The sequence below is a fragment of the Diabrotica undecimpunctata genome, chromosome 6, assembly GCF_040954645.1.
Source record: "Diabrotica undecimpunctata isolate CICGRU chromosome 6, icDiaUnde3, whole genome shotgun sequence".
Taxonomy (NCBI): Eukaryota; Metazoa; Arthropoda; class Insecta; order Coleoptera; family Chrysomelidae; genus Diabrotica; species Diabrotica undecimpunctata.
The window spans coordinates 30,240,803-30,267,049 of NC_092808.1; the positions used below are offsets into that span (position 1 = coordinate 30,240,803).

At 33.6% G+C, this 26,247-nt stretch overlaps 1 protein-coding gene across 1 annotated transcript in view; it reads right to left on the reverse strand.

Annotated features, from left to right (window-relative positions):
- LOC140443339 (uncharacterized) overlaps positions 1–26,247 on the reverse strand; it is a 284,421-nt gene that overhangs the window by 256,720 nt on the left and 1,454 nt on the right. Inside the window, exon 2 of the mRNA XM_072534546.1 lies at positions 12,991–13,260. The gene's annotated coding sequence lies outside the window, so the exon portion shown is untranslated. The remainder of the gene's footprint in view (positions 1–12,990; positions 13,261–26,247) is intronic.

Below are 26,247 nucleotides of genomic sequence, written 5' to 3' on the forward strand. Positions count from 1 at the left end.
ATCAATCTCTAAAAATTTAAATTACAGCTCTGTAGTAGCTTGTCACAAACTTCTCAATTCGAGTCTATGTTTCCGTAAAAAACATGACGTTCACGTGCTGACAAACTTCAAAGGCGGCATCGGAGAGTGGGCATTCTGATTGTTATTTATTCTGTGGTTGTGTGGCATGTCACGTGTTAGGGTTAAACGAATACAGTGCAACTACGTAGAAAAATTCAAGATGTAGGCTGTTCTTCTTCATCTTTCACACAAAACAGCTAAACCGTGTATAATAGGGAGACATATGACGGCTCGTTGTTAAGAGGGCTTGGTATGCAACACAATAATATATCAAAAACCTAATAAAAATAGAAATGGAACTAAAAAAATTTAAACTGTTTAAGAAAATTGCTGAGTTTTAACATTTATATTTAATAGCTAGTCAATTTTAAAACACCTAGTAAAATACGATTTCAAATAGAAAAAAATTGAGGCCAGTTATCGCCCGAGTCTTTTTGGATAAGTATTTATACAAAATTATTTTTAAAATGACATAAAAGCGGTAATATTTTAAAATTTAAAGACATTTTACCAATAACCATTACTAGAAATAATTTAAACATTAAGAAATAAAATTTTATTTTGCAATCTTTAAATTAACTATACTTTTTACTGTGTGATGGAGACAAAATATTATGACATTTAGAATATTTGCTTTGATACTTGCCATCTCTCTTTCTTGGGCAAATATGTCAACTTTCTTTTCCTTTTGGTTGGGTTGAATTCGGTTCTTTTACGAGTTTTTCTACGTTGTAATAATCTTCAAGTTCTTTCAATATCTGGTTGACACTTTCTTTTGTTTTGTGGGTTAGATGAGATTGGATTGTTGGGTTGCTTATTTTTATTTCCGACTGAAATCCAAAAACTGAAGAATAAATATCACGATTTCAAGCAAGCATAAACTCCGGAGAGATGCACGTTTTATTTCTTCGTATCGTTCCGAATAGTATTAGTTTCTTGTCGATGAGATATTCTACTTATTCCAAAGAAGTCAACAAGTTTTCCGTGGGGACAAAAAGTATCCAGAATGAAAACCAAATCTAAAACTATCCTTTTTCCTGGATCGCGTTTCGAAGTATTTCCTTGTTTCTCTAAATACACTTATAAATTCTTACAATAATCTGTGATGAATCGCAAGCTAGAAAAATTTTTTGACGTAGGTATGTCATATGTCAGCCAGAGATTTAATATTCTTCATTTAATAATACAAGCAAGATAGATGGAAAAATATGGAAGAAGAGGCCAGGTCGAAGACGAACGCCATGGGTTAAAAACCTGAGGGAATAGTTTAACAGATCCATGCATTCCTTTTCTAAGCTGCCGTCAACAAAATTAGTATAGCCAACGCACGATAATCAAGCAAGGCACAAGAAGAAAACGAAAGATCTGCAAGATACCGGAGCCTAATCCCACATGTTGGGTTTGCTTTTCATATCTACTCTGACTCTAAAAGGATATCTACCACGAAATGGCACTAACTGTTTATCAACAGTAAAATCAAAACCGAGATTATGGTGCTTTTTATAATAATTCTTCTTCTTTGGGTGCCGTGTCCGTATTCAGACGTTGGCCGTCATCATGTTTACAATTTCCTGAAACCTTTCTCTGTCGGCTGCTGCGCGAAATAATTCTTCTACCGTGGAACCACACCATTGTCTAATATTACGCAGCCATGAAAGTTTCTTTCGACCAATCCATCTCTTTCCTTCCACTTTTCCTTATATTATAAGGCGAAGTAGATGGTATTTAGGTCCTCTAATTATATGGCCGAGGTATTCTGTTGTTTTCCTCTTTATGGTGTTTATGAGCACACGTTCTGAATTGATCATTTGAAGAACATCTTCATTGGAAGTGTGCGAAACCCACGATATCTTTAGGATTCGTCTATAGCACCACAATTCGAATGCTTCTAACTTGTTTAGCATTGTGGTTTTTAACGTCCATGTCTCACAACCATACAATAGGATGGATCACACATAACATTTCAGGACCTTCCTACGAATATTCATCGACAGGTTTCTGTTGCATAAAACTGGTTTCTAGGTCATAAAAGCCTTACGTGATATTTCGATCCTGGTTATTATCTCTTCATCAGAGTCACAATTTACATTTAACCAGCTGCCAAGGTATTTGAAATGATTTACCCTTTCTATCTCCTCTCCATTAAGAGAAATCAGACCTTGATCTATATTGATCTTTCCAACTGCCATTCACTTTGTCTTTGAAATGTTGATTTTAAGGCCTCTCCGATAACTTGCTTCACTGACTAGATTTAGTAATGTTTGGAGATCTTGTAAATTTTCTGCAAGAATGGCTGTATCGTCAGCGTATCTAATATTGTTGATTACTTCTCCACCTAGTCTTACTCCCTCTTGTCTGTCATCCAAAGCCTCCCTAAAGATTTCTTCAGAGTACAAATTAAAAAGAGTGGGTGACAAAACACAATCCTGCCGTACTCCACGTTTGATGGATATAATAATTATAATATTATAATAATTACTTATCAACATTTCAATCACTTTTCGAAAAGGTGCTAGTTTTTCGATTTGTCTACGGTATTCTCGAGTACTTTTATCATCCATCAGATTATAAAAACGCATCCAGTCAAAGCACCAGTGCATATTAACAGTCCAATATATACGTAAACTTTAATTTCATCAAAGTCTTTGTAAACTTTTGTCTTTCTAACTTGATTGCGATTTTATACCTCGAACTGGCTTAGTTGATTTGTAAAAGTTACCACATCTTGTACAATATCTTCAGAAACAAATAATTTGAACTTCGTCATACTAAAGGATGTTGGTACACAATGGTGAACACCGACATCATTTCTGATTATAATTTTTAAATGAATTCTTTTTCTTGAAATAGGTTTATTCAAAACGTTTCATTTTTGCCGAAAAATACGTCTTGTAGGTCGTTAATCTCCATCATTTCCTCATCGTCATTGGAATCACCGGTAATCGCATTCCCTTCTTCTACGATGGTTTCTGGGTTGTCCTCCATTTCTAAGCTATCATTGGTGGTTTCCGTACCTAAGTAGTCGTCGACACTTAATAAATAATAGAAAATGAGTAATTTAAATTTTGTCTTTATTGTCACCTTTAACATTAGTTAGGTAGTCAGCCCTTAGTCTACTGGGTAAAACTTGTTAGGGTGAGATTCAATGTTGATGATTTAGTTATATATTCAAGAGGAAACATATTCTTTCTATCCATAGAAACTTGCAATGGGCAATCAATCACCTTAAAAACTGGTGAAACCAAAACCAAATTTATTTTATTTGCAAAATACGGCACTCTACAAATCTAGATCTTTAGTTATATGGAAATTACGTAACTTATGTGAAAAACTTAAAACTTTTAGAAATCATCTTGGAAATATCATATTACGCAAATTAAGCATTCTTGTCAATTTGGTCTCAATTTAATGCGAGTACTGTGCAATCTTGAATGTTTGAAAGAAACTTATATAAATAAAAAAAGTACGAACCCTTCCTTTTCATGAGATTCAGAAGATATCTCACTCTCCATAATATTCAATTCTCAAAATTGTTTGATCTGACAAATACAGTCACACCTCCCCCCTGGACCTTTTCTCCTGCAATATGTGATCTAACTCTTTCTAAATACAATAAGCTTGAGACCCTTCATGCCACAATTATTTAATCCTTTTACAACATAGTTGCTTCTTTCCCAGATAATTGTCATATTTATACAGATTCATCCAAAACAATTGATGGTGTAGGATCAGCAGTTATAGCTCTGAACATTGTATTACAGTTTAAATTATCTTCTATTTGCAGTATATACTCTGGAGAACTATACTCAATTCTGCAATTCCTTATTCGTATACGTACCCTTCTTCTTCTTCAAGTGCCATCTTCGCGGCGGAGGTCGGCAATCATAGCTATTCGGACTTTTGAGAAGCTGCCCTGAAAAGTTCGTTTGATGTACATCCGTACCACTCTCTCAGGTTGCGCAGCCATGACATTCTATGCCTCCCTATGCTTCTCTTTACCTGATCTTTCCTTGCATAATCAGTTGGAGCAAGGTGTACTTCTCTCCACGTGTAATATGTCCGAGATATTCCAATTTTCTTGATTTAATTGTACTTAAAATTTCTATTTCTTTATTCATCCTTCTCAGAACCTCTTTGTTTGTGACGTGTTCTGTCCACGATATTTTCAGAATTTTTCTGTACACCCACAGCTCAAATGATTTCAGTTTTTTCATTGATGTCGCATTCAAGGTCTAAGATTCCATTTCATAAAACAAAGTCGAAAAAACATAGCACCTCGCCAACCAAACTCTTCGTTCCAATTTTAAATCCCTTGTACATAGCACTCTTCTCATTTTGTTGAAATTTGTTCTAGCCTTTTCTATTCTGATTTTATTTTCCTGAATATAATCATTTGTGGAGTTAATCATTGTTCCCAGATATGCATATTTGTCCACTTGTTCGACGTTGGTTCCGTTTATTAGAAGATTCTCGTTAATTCTTTGAGTTTTGATATTCTCATAAATTTCGTCTTCTTGACGTTCATTGTTAGACTGTACTCTTTTCCATACTCCGCTATTCTGGTCACCAGTATCTGAAGATCTTCAATATTTTCGGCTAAGATCACAGTGTCGTCCGCATATATATTGTTGTTAATGGGAACTCCGTTTACTTTTATTCCAGCTGTTTCATACGTACCCAAAAAACTACAAATTCTGTCATAAATACCGAGTCTCTCATTGCATCTAATTAGTGCAAGTAATCATATAGGTATTTTAATAAAAGAACAATTACATTTACTAAACAAGGCGAAGCAGCAAGTACGCTTTATATGGGTTCCATCACACATTGGACTTAAAGAAAACGAATTGCAGATTTTCATGCCAAAGAAGCAACACACAGTGCTTCTTCAGTGTTAGTCAACTCAGTGTCTGTTTCCGACCAATCGTTCCTTAAAGAAAAAGTGATGAATGAATGGGAAAACGAATGAAATCTTTCACAATCAACTCCACACATCGTAGAGCCCTCAATCGAATCTTGCTGCGAGATAAACTTAAATCGCCAGCTGTTTGCTAATCTAATTCGTTTGCGTATAGGACATAGTAGACTAACTCATAGCTACCTAATCTCCAAATCAAATCGCACTATTTGTGACTTATGTAACTGCGATATTAATGTAACACATATCTTAATAGCGTGTCCTAAATATATTAGTAAAAGACAAAAACACTCAAACATATATAAACATCTCAAGGCAGTCTTAGGAGCACATTGTAAATTTACAAATATATTTAATTATTCGACGTTTTAAACAAACTGTAAACGTTTTTGTAAACGCTATTTACAAATTGTAAAATATGACATTCTTACCTAATTGTGAACCTAATAATTAATCAAGAATACTGCTTAGATTTAAGTACAATTCTAGTACAGCTAATACCCCAAATTGGTTGATGCTGTTATCAATAAAATAAAAAAAGGTTAAGAATACAAAAGATCATGATGGTAGTTTACCAAAACAACAAAGTTTAGCACAAATATCTTAGTACGGGTATGTTACTTCTACTTATTTTACAAAACTATATAAAAAAATAGCAATACTAGGCTATAGCTTTCGATTCGATTTTCAGATAGAAAAGTGCGTCAATTTTCTATTTGAAGGGATGTAGGAATTGAATTCTGTTTGTTCTCAGTTTTGATTCGTTGTTATGTAACCTTGTTATGGAGTTTTCAAAGCGATTTTACCCTTAAAGTAAATATCTTGTTATATCTAATCGTAGATGTTCAAAGGGATCCCTGTAAAGTTGCGAAACATTAAGGTGTTCCAAACTTCGGTAATGAAAATTTAATCCAAGAGTTAAACATTCTTAGAATATTATTCGAAAACTGTTTAACTGAGGCAGCTGAAATTTCTCTATATTGTTATAGTTTGAAGTACTTAAAATATTTATTCACGAGAATGGGTGCCATAATATCGTTCTAAAATAGTTAAAATTTAGAAAGTTAACAAAAAAGCACAAATTTAAGATTTGTAGTCAATTATCTGTTATTGACTTTTCAGTTATTCAAATGATGAAAAGGTTACCAATGGGAAGCCATAATACTAGTATACTGGAGATAAGTCAATCCCCAAACTAAAAGCCAAAAACAACATGAAACAAAGAATGAACAACTAATACAAAACAAGGATTAAAATTTAAAATTAAAATAATCAAGCAAATAACTGTACCTTATTTAAGTAAGAGAGTTGATACTATACAGGGTGTCCCCAAAAATAGTGCGCTGCTTTATGGTAAGAAAATAATACACAATTTAAAACGAAAAAATCCTATAACATTTTTTTCTGAAGTTAACCGTTTCTTAAACTTAGGGCCGATTATTCGAATGCTAATCAAAACTTAATTGTAATCAAATATTTAATTAAAATCAAATACGTCACATTTTGAGGTTATGTTGACTGAAAGTTCATATTTTTATTTTCAAATCAATAATATGAATGGGAATGGGAATGGGTATACCAGTAAGGAACGAATATCTATAAACGCTAAGTTTTGCCGACGACCAAATAGTGATCTCACAAGAAGACGAGGATGACCTCAGTTTTATGATGAGAAAACTGGAGCAGGAATGTACAAAGAATGGGATGGAAATAAACCTAAAGAAAACTGAATACCTAACAACGGAGAATACAGAAATAAAACAGCTGGAAATAGACGAAGGTAAACAAATCAAAGGAACAGACAAGTATAAGTATTTAGGTTTCATAATATCAAACAAAGGAACAACGGAGGAAGATATAAAAAATAGACTAGGACAAACAAGAGACTGCATACGAAAATTAAACCCGGTACTATGGGATAAGAATATCAGCATGAAAACAAAGAAAAATATATATAATACCATGACAAGAAGTATCCTCACTTATGGGTGTGAAAATTGGACAATAAATAAGAAAACCAAAAACAAAATAAGAGCAACAGAGATGGAATTCCTAAGGAGAAGCTGCAGAGTAACAAGAAGAGATAGAATAAATAACATGGAGATTAAGAGGAGAATGGGAATGAACTCCGACATAATAGACTACATCGAACAAAAGAGGTTAACCTGGTACGGACGTGAGAAGAGCAGACCAAAATCGGTGGATAAATAGAATAACAGAGTGGAGCCCGATAGGAAGAAGAAAGAGAGGCAGACCCCGAAGATCTTTCAGAGATGAGGTGGATGAAGCAATGAGTAGAAGAAACCTACAGGAAGGGGACTGGCTAAACAGGAAAAATTGGAGAAAACGGTTGAGTGAAGGAATACAGTGAAAACTGTGGAAATCCTTGTATATATATAAATCAATAATAACAATAAGCATTTTTTAATAATTTTGACATGAATTTGATTGTAATTAAATATTTAATTACAATCAAGTTTTGATTAGCGTTCAAACAACCGGCCCTTAGAAGTTAAATCTTTTATGTAATACATGTATATACCGACCATAACCCTTCTAAATTTAATTTAAGTTCCCGGGGATTATATGCCCCAAATTAAAACGTTCTCGATAACTTAAAATTGTGTTAAAGTTGGTAATAGTAGTTAATCAGACTCACATTTTTACATACATTTAAAAATAGGAGAATACATTGATAACAGGTTACAAGTCGAAAAGTGGCCACAATAAGTTTTAATTCAATTAATGATAAATTATTTTTGAACAAAAATGTCGGTTATTGATTTTTTCAATAAAATACGCTGCACGTATATGCATGTTTTTTACATTAATTAAAGCTATTTTTTTAATATGATGATATAAGGTTTCCTAAGAAAAAATGGTTGTAAATTAGGATTGCCAGTTGTTAAAAACGAGAGATATTAAAGAGGGCTAGCGCGCAAAGCCACTGGTTTGACATGGCCAGTGCTAGTTGTGTTTTTAAAGCATGAAGAAGGAGAAAGGTTTTAAAAGAAATGAACGAACTAATAAAAACGAAACACGTTCAGAAGGAAACATGCGCAGACTACTTTCAATCCCTATTTGCTAAAGGTGAAGATAATGAACCACCAACACCAGAGGTGACGACAAACGAAGAAATAAATGTTGAGAAGGAAGAGGTAAAGGAGCATTAAGAAAATTACAAAACAAAAAATCACCAAGAGAGGACAGAATATCGAACGAACTCCTAAATTACGAAGGACTACATCTGACCAACACTAGCAGAAGAACAACGAGGTTTTAGGTCAGGAAGATCATGCACCGACGCTATATTTGTAATGAGGCAAGTGCAAGGAAATCATTAGAATACAACAATTCGGCATATCTATGTTTCGTGAACCTTAAATTAATTAATCATTTGACCAAGTAAAATTAAAGGACGTTAACCACTTATTGTACGCAAGAGAGATACCTGTAGGAATAATCAACACGATTAAAAATATTAACCAAAACAATACAATAAAAGTAAAAGTAGAAGAAGAACTAACTGATCCCATTGAAGCTAGCAATGGGACAAGACAGGAAGATTCTTTTCGTCCCCCCTTGTTCAACCTGATTATAAATGAAATAATAAAAAAAATAAGAATTAAAATGGATACCAAATGGGAGAACAACAACTTAAAATAATATGCAATGCAAACGACGCAATACTCTCAAAGGGAAAATGATTTACAACGTATGCTGCACCAATTTAATATAATCGCCAAAATATTTAACTTGTTAATTTCCCCAAAAAAAGACAAAATGCATGGTTTTAACTTATAACAGCAAATTTACCAAGGTGTAATCAGAGCTGGAAAGTCAAATAATAGAACAATTGATGAGTTTAAATATCTAGGCATCACATTATTTATCTACGGAAAGATTGAAACAGAACTGCAAGATCAAATTAGTAGAGCAAACATAGCTGCAGGGTGCCTTTATGAAACAATATGGAAAAATAAAAATATCGGGAAAGAAATAAAAGGCAAAATTTACAAAACAGTTATCAGACCAATCATGATACACGCCGCAAAAATATGACCTGACACAGAGAAGACAAAAAGGATGTTAGAAACAGCAGAGATGAAAACAGAAAAATTGATGGTAAAACACTATGGGACAAAGCTAGAAGCACAGATATACGACGTAGTAACAAGATGGAGAACATCAAGAACCGGGTAAGAAATAGAAGAGTAGAATGGAACGATCATATAAGCCGAATGATAACAAATAGAGCAGTAAAGAAGGCAAGAGACGGTTCCCCAATAGTAAGACAATCAGTAGGAAGTCCTTGAAAAATTCATATGCCTCAGAAATAGGAAGAAATAAAGTCTAATGGACTTGATTGGCTTCATGGCTTCAGAAGGAGACATTCCGAATTTAGTATACGCTAACTGGAAGATTGTAGCTTATCCAGGTGACATCATTTAATCGTTGTAATATGTATGAATTTTTTCGAAATTTAGAGGAAGTTTTGAAGCGTTTTGATGGATTTTCTGAAGGCTCAAAAATTTTCAATTAAGATGAACCTCAACTGTACCAAAGTCATCAAATATTCTTGCACCTAGGGTAGTAAAACAAATCAATAAAATTACAAGCGGTGAATGAGGTATGTTAGTGACAACTTACTGCCTTATGAGTTTAACAGGTGTATAAATTTTACAAAAAAAATGAAGTTATTTTTTCCCTAATATTTGAGGAACAGCACTACCCCTGTCATGATCTTCCCAAGAGTTAATTTTAACCATTACATATTAAACGGGCTACCTGTTGCTACATTAGAACTTGGAAATCCCTCTGGATGGATGCACTCTGAATATTTGCAGCTGGTATGCGGCATTTTATGCAACACTCTAGAAGTTCCAAAACAAATCCAACATTACTGATTTTGGATTATCTAGAAAAACATTATTTTTCCATTGATACAGTAAATTTAGCAAAAGACAAGGAAGTTACCATACTTACTTGATCACCACATTGTTCCGACAAATTACAGTCATTGCTTGTGGCTGTTTATGATCTATTTAAAGCATACTATTACAGTGCTATGAACTGATGGATGATGAGAAATCCAGGAAAGCCAATAACAATTTTCCAAACCACGGAATGTGTCGGATATGCGTTTGATAAGTCTATGAACCCTAGTAACATAAAAGCAGGTTTTACAAAATGGTGACTAGTGCCTTTTAATCAATACATCTTTGATAGGAGTGACTTTTTGATTAGTGATTGGGGGTGGAAACTAGACTTCACTGGAATTTCTGGGGGTAGAACTGGAATTAGATTCACCGTTACACGAACAAATTCATCTCCAAACTGCGATAGGACTGACTATTTGAGATTGAAAGTTAGGGCACTGGAACACAAACTTTGGAAACTTTTCTGCTTAAGCAACTGGAACAGGTAGAATTAGACTACAACTACAAATTAAACTGCTACTATTAACTTTATACTGCTACACATTTTTCATGAAAAGGGACAAAATCAGAAAACATTACATTCGACGTGAAATTTGGATAAACGCTAGAAGGCAGCTATCACTGACAATGCCTACGCGAGAGTACTGTGATTTTTAAAAATCATTCGCTTCTCCACTTAGTATAAACAAAACGTATAAACTGGAATATTTAGTTCATTTGACGACGAAAAATATCTTAAAGCTTTGATCAAAAGGATAAAAAGGAAATACACATCTGTTTTGCATAAACAAACTTTTAAAAATGTATTTATATTACTTGGCAAAGCAAAAGGGATCGAAATATTATTTCGGTTTTTTTTACACATACCGATAGGAAATAAAATACATTGAAAATATTCTTCGGTGTTTTAATATATATATATATATATACGAGGGGATTTCGATATATATCAAGGAATTTTAAAATGCTACACCATAATCAAATACAGGTAAAGATAAATGGAAAACTAATACAGTGTATAATAGTACAAAGCGGAGTCAGACAGGGTGACTCGTTAAGCCCACTTCTGTTTAATATAATAATGAATGAAAGTACGTAAAGGTCATGGTTACAGAACGAAGAACAAAGAAATCCAAATATTATGTTATGCAGACGACGCCGCATTAACGCCGAGACAGAAGACGAGATCCAAAGATTAACACACATCTTCAATACAACAGCCAAGAAATATAATATGGTAATATCAGCAGAAAAAACCAAATGTATGACAGCATCTAAATACCCACTACGATATAAAATCAAAATTGATGGAAAAATAATACAGCAGGAAGCAGATATCTGGGAATAGACATAACTAGTTACGGAGATGTTGAAGAAGAAGTACGACAACATAGCTTAAAAGCAAGTAAAGCGGCGGGATCTCTTAATGACACAATCTGGAAGAAACACCTAAGACAAGACACAAAAACAAGAATCTATAAAGCAGCAATTAGACCTACATTAACATACATGGCGGAGACAAAATCTGACACATCTAAAATGAGACAACTACTAGAAACAACAGAGATGAAAATACTTCAACTAATATCAGGAAAAAGTCTGTTGGATAGGGAGAGAAGCGAAAACATAAAAAGAGCATGCAATATGGAAGACATAAATGGATGGGTGACAAAACGAAAACAGGAGTGGAACGAACACATTAGTAGAATGACAGAGGATAGAATAGTACGAATAACACGAGATAAGTCACCAAATGGACGAAGAAGTATTGGTTGACTAAGAAAAAGATGGCGCGATAATTTAAATAATTTAGGAGGCTAATATTGAAGAAGAAACAGGCTTTAAAGCCTACATACAAGAAGGAAGAAGAAGAAGAAGAACAAGAATATCTCACAAATTGTATATAAACAAATCAAGTTTATTCAAAATTACAGTTTGATGTCATTAATATTAAGGATGGCGCAGTAAACTTAAGTTATTACTATTTAAATGGGAATAAGCCACAATTAAAGGTGAAAGTAAGTTTATTGACGTTTTAATTTCCACTTCGGAAATCGTGGAAATTTCCATTTGGAAATTTCCAATTAAATGCCACAAGAAGATAGCTTCAAAACTAAAGTTAATTGCGTTTTTCTCAAAATAGCACAATTAGTAGATAAAACTTTTCAACTTAGCGGGGCAGTACAGGAAACTCTCACAAAAACATTGATAATTTTTTAAGTACAATTTAAAAATGTTATCAAAAATAGGGTGTTCCATAAGAAAAAATATATCTTTGATATATCACACTTTTTGGAGTATCCTGTATAATTTACAATATATTAATTGTTTTTTGGAATATTTTGAACTTGATCGTTTTATCTTCAATAACGTAAAGTAATAAAGAATTCAATTTTAGTTAGTTATACTGCGTTTGAGAATTATTGATAGTACAGTTTTTGTCACATCGCATTTGCATTTTATGGTGTATTCTATCGAAGTTTGTTGGGATAGTCATAATATTTTTATAGATTCTTGTACAAATTTGAGATGTCGATATTTATTATTTTTCTGCTTTATATAATGCTGTATAAAAACCGTTATAATTTTTTTACCACAAAAACTGTTGCATCATGCATTATCGAGAATAATTGTATAGTTTTGGTGCATATATGTTTAAGAAGACTTGCATATAAAAATGAAATTTTGTTTTTTTTTATACCTGCCTCGAAATCTACTTTTTTGACTATAATGGGCATAAGATCATATTTAAGAAAAATATATTTGTCTCAAAAGAGACTTTTAAATGAAAATTTTTGAATGATTTAGTAATATTTTATTTAAACCTTCATCTTAATGGTTCTAGTGGTAGAACTTCACAAGACACATTGTGCACATTAAAAGTTTCAAGTCAAGTTTTTATTGCGCTGTACTTTTTACCAGTCAATGATACCGTGCTCGAAAGCCATAAGGAAGTCATTACAGCATGCATATTTCCAAAAGAAAACAAAACACTAACCCCAAATTTTATGACCCGCAATTGGGTCCGTAGTAAATCAATATTTATTTTACTATGAAGTAAAAATTACTTACCTATTGAGATGTATTCAAAGTTGATCTGCTGTAAATATACCAAAACGAGGAGCACAAAACGGTAAACTGTCAACTTTAGGCCAAAAAGTGATTGCGTACGAACGTGTTGTTGCGATTATGCCAACAGGTCTACTGGCATCGCGACGCTGTTGTTGGTCGTTTGTGTTTCGGGTTTCGTGTGGCAGCGCCGCCGTCAAAATACCGCCTCCGGTAGTAGCGCGAGATCGATATGGATTGTGGTTCTTGATATACAGGGTAGTAAGACTTTTCCTAAAATCATAAATCATAATAAAAACTTGAACCTGGGAAAATAAAAAATATGAGAAAAAGGGAAAAGAAAACAAAATAAAAAAAGGAATAAAGAGAAATTATGCTTTAATAATAACTACATTAATTTAATCAAAAAAACTTTATTAACTGGCGTTTTGTATTGTGCAGAAGTCTGTCATTGACCATACGTCAAGAGTATGGAAGTGCTACGTCTGGTTCGCTTTGTTCTTTGGATGTGAAACCTGGACAACAAAATAAAAAATCTTAATAAAATAAAAGCGTTCGAGTTGTGGTATAATCGTCGCATGCTCAAAATCTCGTGGACAGCACACATATCTAACAAACGTATGCTAGACACTAGGGATGGCGGTTTTTGACAAAACACCGGTTTTCGGTTATACCGGTTTTTTTTGCTTACGGTTTAACCTGGCGGTTATAACCGGCCAAAAAAAACCGGTTTTTCCAAAAACCGGTTTTCGGTTTTTTTTAATAAAATAGGTTACAAAGTTACATTTACAATGCACTTTAGTTTGCGATACTACATTCGACTCGATATCAATATAATCAAAATTAGTACTATCAAAAGAACATCAATATAAATATACATAAAACACAATTTTTAATAAAACCATTTTATTCTATTAATTATTATATTTATTTATTATTTTATTATTATTATATATTTATTGATTAATATTAAATACAATAAAAGTATAATATAGAATAGTAATATAGAAAAGTAGAATGACGTAATATTTGAAGTAAAAAAGTATAGGTTAGAAGGTTACAAATAGGTTATATTATATGAAATGGATTTAGCATGAAGCCTATTGAGAAAAACTCGTTCATATATATGTTGGTCGGTTAAGCGGCTTCTTTCATCTGACACAATATCATTCAATGATGACACCAGTCTCTCTGATGCCTCCGAACTTCCAACCAACGACATGTATTTTTTAGCTATAAAAGCCAAGCCTGGCATACAGGTTCTGTTCTGCTCCTAGAATGAAAACGGATCACTTAATCTCGGCAGCAAAGGCTGCTGCAGATATAGAGTAAATCAGAACTGGAACCACTGTTCACCAACTCCAGATCGTGTGAAGACCAAAGAGGGTTTGATTTTAAACTCACTTTAGCTTCTTCATTCTGGAAGGAGCAGAAAGGAGAAAGTTTTTCGATTTCGGTAAGATACGTCCTAACTTACGAGAATAAAATGGGATGTGACTGTCTCCGCCATAGACAGATTCAGATATAGTTTTTTGAACCTCGGGTCCGTGATTGTAGCATGGCAAAGCAGGGGGTTTCGTAAAAGCTTAGTGTCCCTCTCTTAAAGGCTAGTTATAAGCTTTTGGCATAACTTTTGAGCTGTACTAAGGTTTGGCTTGAGGTTTTTTAAAGATCTTTCGATAATAGACACAAGGGGGATAACATGGCTAGCAGTAATGTACTGGGAACCCGAGATTCCCTTTGTGGCCTCATCGAAAGGCGATAAAATTTCAGTAGTCAGATGTAGAGAACAGTACACCAAAATTATTATACTACTGCTCAACAGAGAGCGCTAAAATAATTCAGGTTCTATTGTCATTGAATATATTATGAAAGTAGAATATAATATGCAATTATTGTATTTAATTAATGATGCAAATTTAATTTACCATTTAAAAATATAATCTTCTAAAATACCCACCAATTTTCCTCTCCTCTCAAACCCAAAAAATTCGCCACCCCAACCATTTCAACTTATAAAAAATTTGTCAGACTCTTTCAAATGGGATTTAAAAAAAAATAATATTAACATAAATATTTTACTTAAAAATAAATTGGATAATGCAATTCATCTTTTATTTTTACTACCATCAAAAAAAATTTATCATGTATTACTTTTAACACGTTTGTATATTTGCATAACAGATACATTTTAACTCATTTAATACTTCCTGTATGGGTGTATCGTTTTTAAAACGTACAGAAATCCTTGGAGATTCGTATTCGTAATCGGTAATTCGATATTCATAGTCATAACATTATTTTTGGTAATCAGAAAAAGCCATTCTCCCACGTTCAATGTCAAGAGTCAAGTGTGAAAAATAGATGATGTACCAGATCGCTTCTTATGTAAATATTACGACTACAAATACCCTTTCAACGAAATATTATAACAAAACTTAATTGTTTCTGGCTGATGTGAGTTTGCAATTTCAGTTTGTTTCTGTATTTATAAAATAAAATAAAATTTGAATTATGGTTTTTATGGAATAATTACTTGTGAATAATAATTATGATTGGTATCCAAAATAATACCTAACCTAATCCTAATCACGGTAAAAACCTAATAACCGGTTTTTACTTTAAAAATAAAAAACCGGTTATAACCGGACCAAAAAAAACAACCGATAAAACCGGTTATTGCGAAGTAAAAAAACCGGTTTTCGGTTAAAACCGGTAGGTTTTTCCCATCCCTACTAGACACCATGCATAAAGAGAGAGAATTGATGAATTAATGAGAGGACTTAAATATTGCTTACTCCAGTTGATCAATCAGGGCAAAATCCAAGGAAAACGCCGAGTCGGAAGAAAGCAACTGTCCTGTCTGCGTAACATTAGATAATGGACAGGTCGAATTATCGAGGAATTGTTTTATCTAGCTGCCGATTGAGAAACATATCACCAGCTTGTTAATACGTTGATAGCCAACGCTTGAAAACCAGCACGGCACACAAAGAAGAAGAATTTAACCAGAATTTTTAAACTATCTTAGAAGTTTATCAGATTGACTGCGTTCACAAAATATTTAAACCATGGAACTGTGCTTTATCGGTCCCTGGGACCAATAGCTTGGTGCAAGAAAATAGTTTTTGTCGATTACAGAATCGTCCGAATCAAAAGGATGGTCCCGTTCATTTTCACTATCACTATTTGGTAACTCTGCAAGCACATGGTCTCTTGAATCAGTTGGACTTTGGCGCACATTTACAATACTTGGGTTATCTTTGTTAATTTTTTTATTTTCAACTGAAGTACTCGGTTCGTTACACTTTACAGTTTTTGTTATGTTTGTATCAGCTGTTTGAGCTAAAAACAAAATCTTTTTAAAGCGAGATGACATTTTTAGACTAGTAAAACATGGTCGTAACCACACCTGCTATTGAAATACAAACGATACTAAACGTCGATTGACTGCGCAAGCATGCATATATAAATATGCGCCAGTCCCGTAGGACCAGTCTGTGCGATACCGGCCTCCAAAGCCCGGTACATTTTTTCTTTTAGAAATGTTTCAAATCTTAAGACGCTTAAGTATAATGCTGTTTTTAGCATTAAAAATAAAAGAATATTAGATAAATAAAAAATATAAGAAGATATCATCATCATCATGTCCACTGCTGGACATAGGTCTCTCCCATTTTTCGCCACCCTTCACGGTTCTGTGCTTCTTGTTGCCATTTCTTGGATATTCGTCTAATGTCGTCCATCCAGCGTGTTGGTGGTCGTCCTCTGCTGCGTTTGTCTTCTCCTGGGCGCCAGTCAATTAGTTTTCTGCTTCATCTTGTGTCTTTCAATATAAGAAGATATGCCTTTTGCAATTTTTAAAAGTTTGCAGTTTTCACATACCGCACTTTAATAATAACGAATATCGGTCCCAGGGGACAGGTAACGGAGTCAATTTATTATACAATCAGCTAAAATAAAAATACTTTAGGATATATATAGCACTCCCTCACACTCATAAAAAGTGTGAAAGCCCAGAAGCTCCTATACTTATTTAAGGCTAAGAATTCAGAATATTGGCTAAAAATGGGGAAAATTTAATAGTCGAAAAGATCAGAGAAAAGATAAGAGCAAAAAGTACATTAAGAAAATCTTTGTGAGAGAAATAATATAACTTCTACCACATAATGCAATATAGGACCTCCATTTAAAGCTCCGGAAGTGAAATCTTTTTCTTTAAGTGTCGTCTTCCAATCGAAGGTTGTATAATATCATTATCACAATCCTAATTCTATCTATTCCTTCTTAGAGCTATCGAACTACATTTTAACCAGTCCCTTCTCTCTCTCTCTCTCTCTCTCTCTCTCTCTCTCTCTCTCTCTCTTTTCTGACACTCTCTTTCTTCCAACACTCTTCGCTTCTCTTATCTCTCCCTGTATTATCAACTGAGCATTTCATATCGCTGTCACCTCACTATACGTTCCTACATGGTAACTTAATTTTTTTTATTGCATTTATTATTTCGTATTCTTTGCCCATTTCTCGCAATATTTCCGTGTTCGTTTTCTGCTGCTTCCCTGCTATTCTAAATATCCTTCTGAAGTGTTATGTAACACCACATTTTAAATTATTGTAACTTTTTATGTATTCATGCTGAAATGTTTAGCTTTTAAGAAGTATCACAGTAAAACATGAGAAAAAATGGACTTGCAAAAAAATTCTAACCGTTGTTAGCGATAAAGTAATGCCTTTAAAAATGCTAGTAAAAGTTTTAACGTACCAAGATTGTCTTTACAAAGATTCTTGAAAATTTAGAAGACTAGAAGCTTAAATGTAGAGAAAATAATTTCAACTCCACTTGGAAGAAAAATACTAGATATTAGGAAAATAAATCGAAGTACAGTTGATTTAGTATATTTAAGTAATGGAAGCTGCGTATTATGGTCTAGCACGAAAAGACATTGGCAGAATGCCATACACATTAGCTACGAAAATTGCACTAACTGATCATTTTAAAAATAACACTGCAGGAAGAAGCTAACTGGACGCTTTCCTAAGGCACCATAATACTTTTCTATTACATCAAAAACCCATTGGAACTTCCTTTTCTAGAGTTCTGAGCTTTAACACAAACAAAACGTACAGGAATTTTTTGATAAGTTAGAAACCGAATGCAAGAAACATAATTTTTGTCCGCATAGAGTTTTCCAAGTGGATGAAACTGGATTTTCAATTGTCCAGAGCAAAGTTGCATAAGTAGAAGGAAGAAAAGGAAAACGACAAATTGCGTCTCTGACACCTGCCGAACGTGGTTCTCTTGTAATCATAATTGTACCAATGAGTGCTGCTGGTCAATTCGTTGCTCATTTTTTGCCTAAATAATAGAAATGATCAGTTAGTGCTTGATACTCTACATGGATCAATATATGAGGTTTATCTAAGGGGTTGGATACAACAGAATTCGTTTGCAGAATGGACGAAACATTTTATAATTCTTGTGATACCAAAAAATGAGTCTTCTCTTCTTTTAGTAATCGATGTCTTTTATAGCCGCACGCGCAATTTGGAAGTGACTATTTTAGCTAGAGAAAATTTTGTTTCTATAATTTACCTTTCTCCTCATGCCACACATAAGCTTCAACTTTTTGATAAAACCTGTATAGGTAGCTTTATGGTATACTACAGCAAAAAAGTAAGAAATTGGATTCGTATAAATCAACGCGCTCTTACACAATTTGATTAACAAAATGGTTAGAGAAGACATTTTTATAGTCATATTCGGAAGTAATTGCCGTAAATAATTGTCGAGACTAACGGAAACCTATCCCTCTGACCGTAACATTATTTCTGGCGCAGATTTTATAGGTGAAAAATTACAACGACGAAAAAGGAGCAGCTTCTGGTTATTTACAAGAGAAACTGATGGAACCTCAACCTACCTGCTCCAAATGTATTGACATAGAGTCCATAGAACCATCGACGTCATACTCTAGGAAGACTTCTCCAAGATTGTGTTACTTTTTGAAATATCCCCTGCGCTAATCTTGAAAAAAATTCTCTTGTAGACGAAATGGTTTCAAATCAAAAATAATTACCTACTCATTCTACAAACCTGACTTATTACAAGATTCAGAAAATCCAGAAAAATCCAGAAGAAATCAAAAACATCCGAAATCAGCAGTGAAGATAGTTCTGCAGCATCTGAACAATTTTTTTCAGCTGACGATGATGTTGGTCTTGAGAAATTCGTGCAAGATACAATAGACGACCAAGATGCAGAGTGTATATTTTGTGAAAGGCGATTTCAAGCATACAAAAAGAGAGCTCTGGATTCAATGCCTTATTCGTAATTTGTGGACACATGGATAATATTCTTGAGATAAGAAAGACACTTTCGTTTGCGATTTTTGCAAATAGTTTCAATTTATTTCTGTTTTGCTAAGTTACTAAACTGTGTTTTGGATAAATAAAATATTTGTGTGTAATTTTTTTAGGGGTCCACATTTCCAATGCACTGAGCAATTTTAAAATTTTCATGAAAGGACTTCGTTTTTTTTATGTAAAAGTGATTTCAGTCAAATTGGCTAAAATCTTGCTAAGAGATAGCTTTGATCACACTGATAAAAAGTTTGTATGTACCAATACTTGAGAAATTAATTATTTTTGAGCTAGAGATGTTCAAAGTGTCGGTTTTTAGTCCATTGAATAATACATAGTAGTATAATTTACCGTAGTTTTTAATTTTTTCATGCAGAATCACTCCCTGAAGTTTGGTGTACTTATTTACTAGCACCCTGTATATTATACACATATTAGGCATTATTCAAATGGACTAAAAACCCAAACTTTAAACTTCTGTAACTGAGAAAAATTGATGAGTCTTGGGGCAATCAAAACCTTTTATCAGCATGACCAAAGGTAAATCTCTGCAAAATTTCAGCCAATTTAACTGAAATCACTTTTACATAAGAAATGTGCCGTAGTCCTTTATATTACATTTACTATTTGCTTTTCCCAAAGCTTTTTTAAATAAATAACTATTCAGTATTATTATTAATGTTGAATCTACGCATATGTCCAATTTTACATAATTATTATGAAAGATAAAAAAAAACAATTTGAAAAAAACCAAATGGGGCCCATATTAGGACCTTCTCCTCTAATTTAAATTTCATTCAAAACATAGTTTGAATTTTCTAGATTTATATCTATATTATAATTTTGTTTAAATGTATCTGTGACACCTTACATACAGACAGAATTGTAACTGTATTAAGGAGATTATGCTTTATATAATAGAATTACAGAGAATGTACTTAAACAACTCCAAAGAAAAAATGTAATTTTAGACGTAACTTTCTCCCTCAAGACCAATAAGAAGAGAACTAGGGTGACCCAAACTCTCTTACTCTCGCTAAAATCTTATTAGGAGATACATTCAAAAAAAGTAAATAAAGTAAAAAAAATATTGGTTTAACTAAAAATAATTTCGTTTTCTCAGATGTAACAATATAAGGAAATAAAAAAATTATAAATGCATTAGCTCTCACAAATATCCGTTAGCAAAATGATATGAAAGAAAAGATCTAAAGTGGTCAAAATCTGGATTAGATGATTGTATCTTAATAGTTGAATTCTCATGAGTATATTGAGATTTTTAGTACCTAATTACCAATTTTTAGGCAGATATTTAGTTTTAAAAGGTAGAGTAACAACAAATAAATTTAAGAAAAGAAAATGTATCTAAAGTATTACGTGCTAACCTTCAAAGTATTATCAACCTTTGGTAATAAAAAGATTACTTAAACTTTTATCTTATTAATGAATGAACAAAGACGAGATATACTAAAATAGTTTCTGTAAAAAAATATCAAAGAGACCTTCATCGATAGTTCTTCTTCTTCTTCAGTGCCTTATCCGGTCCGGATGTTGGCGATCATCAAGGCTATCATGGTTTTGTTGACTGCTCTACGAAACAGCTCCGCTGAGGTCATTCCAAACCATTGTCGGAGATTTTTCAACCACGAGATACGACGGCGTCCCGGTCCTCTTCTGCCAAATACTTTACCCTGCATAACAAGTTGAAGAATTCGATATTTTTCTTCGTTCCGCATCACGTGGCCGAGGTACTCAAGCTTACGTTGTTTAATTAAATTAAGCACTTTTCTTTTGTCATGCGCTGTAGAACCTCAACGTTAGTGACAATGGTCCACATAAGATATTTTTAGTATCCTTCTGTATATCCACATCTCGAAGGCTTCGATTCGTTTTTCAGTGGCTTGCGTCAGTGTCCAGGCTTCAACTCCATATAGTAACACTGGAAGAACGTAGCACCTCACTATCCGCATCTTGGTTCTCAAACTGAGATCACTGCAGCACAGCGAGGATCTCAACTTAATAAATGTAGACCGTGCCATTTCAATTCTGGATCTAATCTCTTGAGCATAGTCCCATTGTACGTTGAGGGTAGTTCCGAGGTAAGTGAATCTGTCGACTCTCTGGATCTCTTCGCTACCTGCCATTAGTGCCCCGGGATCTAAATTTGTATGGCTGACAACCATGAATTTAGTTTTCTTAATATTAAGGTTCAGTCCGTATGATACGCTCACAGTTCGCACTCGGTCTAGTAAGGCCTGCAGATCGTTTAGGCTGGTTGCTAGTAACACAGTGTCATCGGCGTAGCGGATATTATTGATGTATTCACCGTTCACTTGGATTCCCATGTCTAGGTTTGTGAGGGCTTCATTAAAAATCTCCTCAGAGTATATATTGAAAAGAGTCGGCGATAGCACACATCCTTGCCTTACTCCTCGCATGATCTTCACTTGGTCGGTCAGTTGGTCTTCGACCTTGACTTGAGCACGCTGGTTCCAGTATAAATTCATGATGATCCGAATGTCCTTCTCATCCAATCCTACTCTTTGTAGTGCGGTGACCATCTTCTGGTGCTGACAACGGTCAAATGCCTTGGCGTAGTCAATAAAACAAATATAGACATCACAACTGACATCGCGGCATCTCTGAAGTAGGACTTGTAAGGTGAAAAGTGCTTCACGTATACCCATAGAATTGCGGAATCCGAATTGCATTTCACCGACATTTGCGGAATCCGAATTGCATCGATAGTTGGGACATGAAATGGCCGCAAAATGCGGAAAGCGTGACTCAGGTCCTTTTGGCCTTTTGGCATATGACTGTTAATGAAACCATTGCCCCTAAGAGTCTTCAACCAGATGAGAATGACACGCTCGCTGCTACCATGTGGGACTCCATCCTCCCTGTAGTACCTGTGTTGCTACATGAACACCCATCCGTTATCCCCACTACAAGCAAACAGATGAACGAAGCTAAGAATACGGTCCCGACTTCACACGTTGGATATATCTCCTCCAAGGATCTATTTATCTACCAGTCTTCTCCATAGTGGGCACGTATCACAAGCTCACGTCTAGCTGGTGGCTACACTTATTGATCTTGCAGTTCGCTTAACTACACAAAGGTTATTTGAAATGAGAGTGAAGCAGCTTATCTCGGATAATAAGAACGCAGACCGGTGACCAGAACGTGTAGGCACACTCCATTAAATGACCGTTTTGGAGTGTAATTTTCCTCGTCAAGATGGATTTGCTCGAAAATTTTGGTTTAGTTTCCTCTTGCCTTCTACTTCACTTTTGGATTTGAGCCCAGGGTGGTTTTTACTTAGGGGGTGAAAGCCATCTTTTTTTGGAGTGAAAAACATACGTTTAAAATAAGTCCGGAAATAGATAAATTGACTAATTCTAAGCAACTTTTATTTTATAGAGTTTTTTCACGTCAAGTCAATATTGTTTAAGTTAATTGCGAGTGAAAATGTTCATTTTTCAAAATAAAAACCGCGTTTTCAGACGGTTTTTCACAGATAACTCTAAAAGTAAGCATTTATCGAAAAAATATTCTTAGCAAAAATGTAGCTATATAAAAAAAAACAAAAAAAATGGTGTACTTATACGGTCTGTAGACCCCGTAGAAGCAGACTTGTAGGTCATAAAAAGTAGTGTTCCGTTTCGCATCTATACTTATTTTAAAGTTATTTATCACAGTGATAATATATTCATTTTTTGTTTTTGTTTAAATATATGCGCCACTAACGGGAGCGCTCAGTGTTTTGTCCGTTGAGGTAGAAAACCATCTTGGAGCGAACCGCGAACACTGCACTTCGCCATCAACACTCCATCGACCAAGTCGGCCGATATTTTGTATAGTCGGCTTTTTAACCATTGTAATCATAATTTACGTAATAAAAAGTGTTTCAACTCCCTTAGTTTTTCTTCAAGTAGGTTCTTATTTTTCAAATTCCATATTAAATATTTCAACCTGAAATAACCAAAAATGAAACACTTTTTTGAAAAAACTCATGAAAACTTTTTGAAAGTTAAAAAAAAAAAGCTTTATTTTTGTTGTGTTTTTTGTTTCCAGAATTAGAACTAAGCTATTTCGGCTAAAAATAAAGTTGGTCCCTTTTTTTGGTAAAAACATCGTGAAAATCACCACCTAATTAGCACCCCAAATAAAATTAATCGTTACCGCTTTATGGTTTACTTTATGTATGTATTGTTTACTTGATTGTAAGTTTAACCGGTTTAAAGTTTTTTTTTTGAAAAAATTTGGTTTTAAAGTAAAAGAAAAATTTTTGAAAATTTGTAAAAACGCATTTTTTTGCGTTATTAATCCGTAAATTTTGCGTAAATTTTTTTTGGGTCCCAAAATTAACATTCTCGGCTAAATTTAGCTTGTTCGTATGATTTTTAGGGGTTAAATCTCTGACGACTGGACTAAATCATTAGTATTAAAAACTGTCAAAAAATGGTTCAAATGGTGGGGATTCGATTTGATTGCGGATTAAATTAATGTTAAAATTTTGTTTAATATTACTTTGGTCCAGGGGAACATTTTGGTGAAAAATCCTTGGCGCTTAACCTCTAAAAAGGATATTTCAGAAAATATAGATGTGTTTGACACTATTAACACATTTGATTGAAGGACTAATTACCTACGTTCCTTACGTAAGAAAATTCCATTAAAGCCACAGTAGTCCAAGATATAAGCGATAAAAATATAGGCGATTCCGCGTAAACCCCATAATATGTCAAGCGCGATTTCCTGTAAGAACCATAAACCAATCTAGTAAAATGAGTTTTATAATAAATACAAGTAACAATGAACTCAAACGACAAAGTTCAAGTGAAAATGTGCCATTAAAAAAGAAAATAAAGGTGCTGAGACGTACAGAGATAAAACAGGCAAGAGTGAAGGGACCAAAACATGTTAATTATAAGGGCATAGAAAAAGTACAGGTACAAATGGGTCCCAACTACAGGTAAGTTACACATATTAATTGTAAAATGATGAGTGAAACATTTATATTCCTTTTAGATGTTCACGGTTTGAATGTTTTTCTAAAATTATTGATGAAGAGAAATCTCGAGGTTTCGATCACTTTTATGCTTTGGAAACTAAAAACGAGCAAGATAGTTATTTGGCAGGTAAAATTAATCGCTTTATTTAAACAATTAAAATAATAACAAGGATATTTCATTGTAGGGCTAATATCTTATTACATTCCAAAACAAAGAAAAAGCCGAAAAAATTCTGAAATTAGGGATGTTTTACTAACAGAAGTAGAAAATGATGCGCCATGCCAAGGTAATGTTTCGCAAACGCTTAAAGATCAACATTCTGCTACCTATAATTATAAAATAAGATTGGAATAAAAAGAAAAACCAGTATGTGTAAAAGCTTTTTATGATCTTCATGGAATAACATATGAAAGGGTTCGAAGGTTACAAAATCATGTCTTTAATGGTGGATCAGCACCAAAGAATAAACGAGGCAAGTATTCAAACCGACCAAATAAAACGGCAGAAAATACATTGGCTTTAATTAAGAGCCATATCTAATCTTTTAAAAACCGACAGTCTTATTATTCAAGAAGAAAAAATCCGAATACCTACTACCTTCCTGAGACGCTATCTGCGAAAAAGATGTATAAAATATTTATAGCAGAACATCCCGGTGTAAACTCTTCTTATAAAATATATTGGAAAATATTCCATACTGAATTTAACCTTAAATTTGGCTTACCGAGAAGTGATACATATGGTACTTGCAATTGGTATCAAAGTAAACTATTAGCTAGTTGTGATAATCCAGAAGACGTGCGGAAATTAAATATTGAGAAAGAACTCCACTTACGGAAAGCTGAGAAGTTTTATGAACTAAGAAGAAAATATAAATTAAAAGCACATGGTGATTCAGAGAACTACAGTTGCTTGTCTTTTAACTATATGCAAAACCTTCCAATGCCACTTATACGTACCAATGCAGTATTATATGCTAGGCAGCTATGGTTATACATATTTGGTGTGCACAATGATGGAAATAATACTGCAAGTATGTTCTCTTACGATGAAACCATTGGAAGAAAAGGACCAAATGCAGTAGCTTCATTATTGTTCCAATATTAACGATCTAATGAAGTGACGACAAAGAATCTTATCCTAATAAGCGACGGATATGCCGGACAAAATAAAAACTATATTCTTATGAAATTTTTGTACTTGCTTGTCCATGGTTTACACATGTTTGAAACTATCACAAATGTATTTCCTATTCAAGGCTATTCATTTTTAAGTTGCGACTAAGATTTTTTATTGATTAAAAAACATAAAAAATCTGAAACCGTCGAAATGCCTAAAGAATGGGAAAACATAATCAAGAATGCTAGGAGCAAACCATCACCGTTTACCGTAACTGATGTTATTCAGTCTATGATGACAAAATGTTACATTTGGAACTGATCCATCAACGGAAAAATTATGGCACGAAAGATTATCCAATATTAAAACAAAAATGGCTGGAGAAAGTTTTTAAACACGGCAGGAAGTTCCTCGTAAAGGCCAATATAAGAGTGCAACCAACTTCAGTAAGTTGAAGTAAGTTGGAAGTTACTAAAGGGTCAAACAAATTACCATTTGGACGACCACCTAAAATGAACTGTCTAAAAAAAGAATAAAAAGGGTTGACAATCTTTCATCCAACATCGCAGCAAATCAAACAAATGCAACTAAACATGACGAAGGACATGAACTCCGCATTAATATTACATGTTAAACATTAATTTTTTTTTTATAATTTATTTAAATGTATTTTGTTTTATTTGCTGTTGCATTATTTTAGTTTTCTTTAATCATACATTACAAATATTTTAAAATCAGTCTCCTTTTAACTAAGTTTAATAAA